This window comes from Grammomys surdaster, unplaced genomic scaffold (assembly GCF_004785775.1).
Source record: "Grammomys surdaster isolate TR1022 unplaced genomic scaffold, NIH_TR_1.0 125752, whole genome shotgun sequence".
NCBI classification, from domain to species: Eukaryota; Metazoa; Chordata; class Mammalia; order Rodentia; family Muridae; genus Grammomys; species Grammomys surdaster.
The window spans coordinates 2,903,483-2,909,591 of NW_021620584.1; the positions used below are offsets into that span (position 1 = coordinate 2,903,483).

Sequence of the window (6,109 nt, forward strand, 5' to 3'; positions counted from 1 at the left end):
TTAAATTTACTTCGTACCCTCATCTGCATGATGAGGTTTGTTTCCACTGCTAACATTTTTGCTACAGATTTGACCTGGTTAGAAGGTTGGGTAGTGGTGGGAGAGGCAGTCAGGATAGAAGAAAACACTTTCTGTGCAACTTGAGTTAGCCCTGCATAAGTGTTGGGCTTTTGACCTCACCTTACTTCCCCTGCTCACTTCTTATGAAATGTGCTTATAGTTTTAGAGTACTACCTTCAGCATATGGTTGCTCAGAGTTAGGAGACTCCTTAGAACTGAGCTCAGGCCTGGCATCCATCCGCTGGAGGCATTGTTAATAACTTTAATCTTGAATGAAAACTTGCTATATGTTAGGAGTGGGTTTCAGGGATGGCAAAGACCTAGTCCATACTTACAGGTACTCACTCTAATGATGTAATGAAAAATAAGACCGAGTGATCAATTTTATTGAGTCTTTGCTACTTGCCAGACACTCTGTCAATGATTTGCCTATGTCTCATCATTTCTGTACTCTTTACAACAATCAGAAAGGAAAGCATCCATTAATAATCACATTTTACAGATGGAGCATTGAGGTTTGGAAAGAGCACATAGCTTCCACAAGGTCAGGGAGACGGCAGTGAGCTTATGCCAAAGATAGAATTTATGCTGGACACCTGTCTGCACACTATATATTCTCCCCACCAATACTCTGCTGCCTTTCATGGTGGAAGGGACTTGCTGTGGCCCATAAGCCAGTGGGGAAGGAGAAGAAAGTTGGCTTCTTGAGTGTTTTATTTATAGGGAAAACCTAGGAGAGGCTTCCCAGAAGAGATGACTGCCTGAGTTTAGAGTGTGAGATCAGGAGTATGCCTTAAGGGGCCAGCAAGAGCCCAGAGTAGAAAGCAGACCTGTTTGCAGAACAGTAGCTGGCCGTCTATGCTGCGATATAGAATAGGAAGGAAGACATCCACCGTGCTGGGGAGAACTCTCAAGAGTAGCATCCAAACCATTCTTCCAATTCAGTAGTCACTAGCCACTTGTGACTACTTCAACTGAATTGAAATGAAATTATGTTAAAATTCTGCTTTCTTGGTTTCCGTTGCCACATGCAATGAATGGCTACTGAAGTGGAAGGTCCATGTGTGGAATTTTGTGTATTGTCCCCAGAAGTTCTGTTGGATAATTCTGGCCTGACTCATTTCCATAGTTGTTATACATCTGCTATTTCACTTACTGTTCCCTGACTCTTAAGAGTGCAAAGTTCCAGGGGATTTGTTCTGGTGGGAGCTGGTGTACTGTCTGACTATCCCTTCAGTGGGGGATTGGAGGGTGTGTGTGTATGTGTGTGTGTGTGTGGTGTGTGTGTGTGTGTTTTCTCCAAAAGGTGTACTTACTCCAAAGGTGAATGTTAGTGACATTTTTAAAACAGTATTTCTCAAGTCAGTACATAAAGCAATCCCCTAAATATATCATTTTCCCTGTAAGCTAAGAGAGGTGCTAGTTTCATTAAAAAGACTGTGGTAAATCTATTTTTAATTTTATTTTTTATTAAAAATGCCTTACTGCTCAAGATCATAATCTCTAACTGAATAATAGGTGTCATTTTAGAGTTTCAAATAGCCAGTGCAATAGCACACACTGGAGGTTCTTAATAAATAGGATTTGGTACTTTACATTATTCTAGGGACAAAAATAGGTCAAAAAGCTTTTCCTTTCTACTTCAAGTACAACATTCTGAATTTGCACACGGTGAGAAGCCATTTAGCAGTATAAAAGGGATTTTTTTTTTTATTTAGATAATGGTAAACTTGTTTGATTTTTACAAACTTTGCTTTGTAAAAGGAGCCTGACTCTCTTTTGAAGCCCTGTAGGCAGTTGTTAAATATTTCAAACTTTATTTGTGGCCAAGAGATTCTGTTTGGAAGACTTGTGGTTCACAACTACATTTTGAAATGATTCGTCACTATTTTGGAATTTGTGGTTTGTGCTTGAGTCCTGATTCTATCTCTTAGTATCTGTGGCTTAGGCAAGTGCCTCTTTGGCTTTTGGGCATCTCTTGGTGTTCTAGCTTGGCATTCACTTTTGCTCTGGTTGGGTTGGGGTCAAATCTTCCCAGGGACTTCAGAGGAGATGATACAGGGCTCTGAAAAGGACAACAGTGATTGTTCTATCTCCTGTTTGGCATAAGGATTACATAAGACCTAGTCAGAATCATAAGATAGTGAGGCTTTGGCAGGAGCTACTTACTGAGCAATGTTTGTCAAGGAGGAAGGTTTTCTTTTGGCTCTCAGTTCAGCAGTGGGAAAGGCATGTTGGCTGGAACAATTCCTATCCAGGTTGGTGGAATCATGTGGATAGGTTTGCTCTTAACTCTGGACCAGGAAGCAGAGGGCTCCAGCAAGAATCAGGGCTGTACCTTTAAAGTCAACCCCAGCAAATTGACTCCTTTGTTCTAACCTCTCAAAGGTTCTACAGCCTTCCCAAACACCACCACCATCTGGTGAGGAACCAAGTATATATGACATCCAAATCATAACAGAGACTAAAGTGATCAAGAACAAAAGTGCTGGACATAAAATACCTTACCTGACAGAGATTTACAGATCATAAGCCATTAGAGTTTTTTTTTTAATTTTGTAATTATATTTATGTACAGAAAACGTAGTGTACATTTTTTAACCCAGTTTAGTGGCTAGTTCTTTAGTATTTGCTTTTTCCAGCTTGGCAATGTGAGCTACAGACTTAGGACCCAGGACGTTGCCTCCCCAGTGGCTGCAGATCTCATCATATGTGTCATTATAATTGGCCCTAATAGCTTCCACCAGCTTAGCCAGAGCACCCTTGTCTTCCGAGTTAACCTGTGTGAAGGCAACAGTGGTGCATGTCTTCCTGCGGACCAGGCACCCCAGCCTGACCTTTCCCTTGATGATAAGGCACCCCCATCTTTCTACACAAGGCAAGCAGGAAAACCACCAACTCAATGGGGTCTACATCATGGGCAGTCACCACCAGCTGAGCCTTCTTGTTCTCCACCAAGGTGGTGACTGTATTGACTCCTGCTTGGAGGACAGGTGGTCTCTTAGTTCAGAAGTCCCCTTTGCCAGCAGCTTTCTTCTCAGCACGGGCCAGTAGCCTTTGCTTCTTCTCTTACTTTGTCTCTGGCCTGTACTTGTGGGTACGCTTAAGCAGCTGAGTAGCTATTTGCCTGTCCATGGCCCTGGTGAACTGGTTAATGGCAGGAGGTACTTTGACCCGCTTATAGAGGATGGCTCTTTGCCGCTGCAGCCTGATATATCGGGGCCATTTAACGAAGCGTCTTAGATTTCTTTTGGGCTGGATGTCCTGTCCAATGCCAAAGTTCTTGGGCATTTTCTCGAATAAAGGATTGACCACCTATTTGGCCTCCTGTTTCTTGATGACTGGGGCCACTTTCTTCCCCTTGGCCTTCTTGCCTTTGGGCATCTTGCTTGGCTGGAGGAGAGCGTTTATTTGTTTTAAAGGGTAATTTAGGTTGAATCTTCTCTCTTTGATGGAAAAAGCTGCCCTTCTTAAGAATTTTCTCAGAATGGATTTAAGATATCTGTCAGGGGGAGGCTTGTGGAGGAGTGGTAGGAATTTATATATGATGCTCACCTCTCACCTAGGGCTGTTGTAGAGATGTAAGATGGCAAATATCCAAAAGCATATTAGAAACAGTATATTGCTGGATGCCTTTGAGAGAAGATGAGGGAATCTCTTAGATCATAGTTTTACTTTTCTTGTCAGAGAGGCCTAACAGTTTTCGTTCATAGATCAAAGCTGGAGTGAGAGATTAAATTGTATTACCCTAACCATTTTAAGAGCTAGCCTCCAAAACCAGTTGTAAATGTATACTGCTATGAGATGGTCTTATAGATTGTAAAGCCACAACAGACTTAATTTTTAGGACCAATTTTGCTTTTTCGAACCAAATGCTTTCTTGTGGGACTTCTCTTAATTTGCCTAGACTTTAAGGTGTTGGATGTTCACTTGGTTTAATTTGGATGCCAATTTGGTGATATTCTCATCAAATAACTTTGAAGGTGGACAGAATGTTAAGGCCAGTTTACGTGGATGCATGCTTTTCCTATGTCAGTTAGCATTGTTTCAACCCTCTTCACCATGGAAGCTGTTTCTCTGGGCCATGGATTGTTCCATAATGATTTTGTAATCCATCAGTGAGCAGAATAAATGGACTCTTAAATCTTATGTAACAGAAAAGTGATTGGACTTTGTACAAACCCAGATCTCCCTGCTTACTCACTGCAGCATGGCCATGATTCCCATGGGTCAGTGAGGGTCACGGTTCTTTACAGTGATGTATGTGCCAGGCTCATACCTGGCAGGCAGGCACTAATCATTTTTCTCCTCATTCATGTAAATGGGTTATTTTAAGGCAAGTCATTCTGGCTCCAGGGGAATTAAGACTTTTATTAAAGAATCAGTGGGCCCCCTCCAGCATTCATCTTCTCATTCTTTGGGTGAGTAATCTTGTTCTTAGTAGATGTGCCGCTTTTGTGATCTGTGGGAATCTTGATATGAGGAGATAATTCTCTGCTGATATGCTAAAATGAGGGCATTCTCTCAGTCCTAATCCTTCTACTCAGCATGTGCAGTACAAGGGAGGACCAACCCTTAGGTGCCCTGGACAGCACCCTTTTCCTCTCCCATGAGATACCTTGTGTTCTTGGTAGCCTATTGTTTGGACTATTTCTGAAGCGTCTGGTGAAGTACTGGATGTCTGTGTTTCTTTGCTGTCATGACATGAATATTTCTGTCCCGAGAGTAGTTTATTCCTTTCATTTTCCTCCCTCCCTTGATACAAATAAAAGCCATGGAGAGCTGTCATGGCATGATGGATGATATTAATTCTGTAATATCATCAATGACATCCAGGAGTCCTCCAGGGAGAGACAGGGGCACAGACAGCAACACAGAAGAACTGCTGGCAGCTAGAGCTCACCCCTTAGTGAGATGGACTATTCTAGAATGTTTCTCAGTTCTGCTGCCCAAGGTGTTTCACTAGAGGTAAAGAAGCAAACTGTTTGTTTGTTTGTTTGTTTGTTTGTTTATATTTGAAACGGAGTCTCATGTAGGTCAGGCTCATTTCAAGCTTATTTTGTAGCTAAGGTTAGATTCCTGAGCCTCTTGTCTCAACTTCTTTAGTGCTGGGACTTTTATACAGTTCTAAGCATCAAACCCAGTGCTTTTTGTATGTTTGGCAAGCATTCTACTGACTAAGTTACACCTCTAGCTCAAGAAAACACAATAATAATAATAATGATAATGATAATAAATTATTCTATTCTACTGTTCTACAAATGACCTAAAATGGAGTAGAAAGAGTCTGGTAGCCATGGTCTTAGCATAGAATGTAAAAGAACCTTACATTCAAGTTGAGTGATAAGAGAGAATACTGGGTAGTAATCAAAAATAGGAGTCTGCAAACTGTGGCTCAGTCTGCCTTCATGAGCTTTTACATTGTGAGCGGTCTCAACATTAAAAGAATACTATTTTCTGTCATGAGGAAATGACAAATAATTTAAATTTCACTGTCCATTAGTAAAGCCTTGCAGGCCTATAACCACACATATTCCATCTTCTATACCCATGTGCCTATAACTGCATTCTGCTTGCATAGCTGAAGCTGAGACACTGCAGCAGGCAGAGCTTCAAGGATTTACAACTTGACCTTTTCTATAAAGTTTGCTGCCTCCTGCATGAATATATACTTTGTAGAACCTTTCTGACCTAAGGCTGCATGGAAAACAAATAACATTTGTTCAGTGTACCAGAGAGATAGCAGGCACCCTGCTGGCCAGGACCACCATGCTGCTCTTACAGGTGACTATCCTCTTTCTTTAGTTGTCCTTATAGACACTGTGGTGCCACTTGTGGATGCTGGAGGTAGACACTCTCATCTGTGTCCAGTTTCTAGGGGTAGGGTGGGGTTGACCGCTCTTGTGGTCTCAGGTGTTTTTCACTTGCTCAGGAAGCTTTTCCAGTTTACAAAGTTTTTTCAAATAAATGCCTTTGTTCACAGTTGGTTATCATTTTTTACATGTTATTTTCTGCTGGTCTATTCGTATAAATTAGCCCTTCTTAAGGA

At 41.7% G+C, this 6,109-nt stretch overlaps 1 pseudogene; it reads right to left on the bottom strand.

Moving 5' to 3' along the window:
- Window positions 1-2,657: 2,657 nt before the first annotated feature.
- Window positions 2,658-3,450, bottom strand: LOC114639821 (annotated as a pseudogene).
- Between the last annotated feature and the right edge of the window lie 2,659 nt (window positions 3,451-6,109).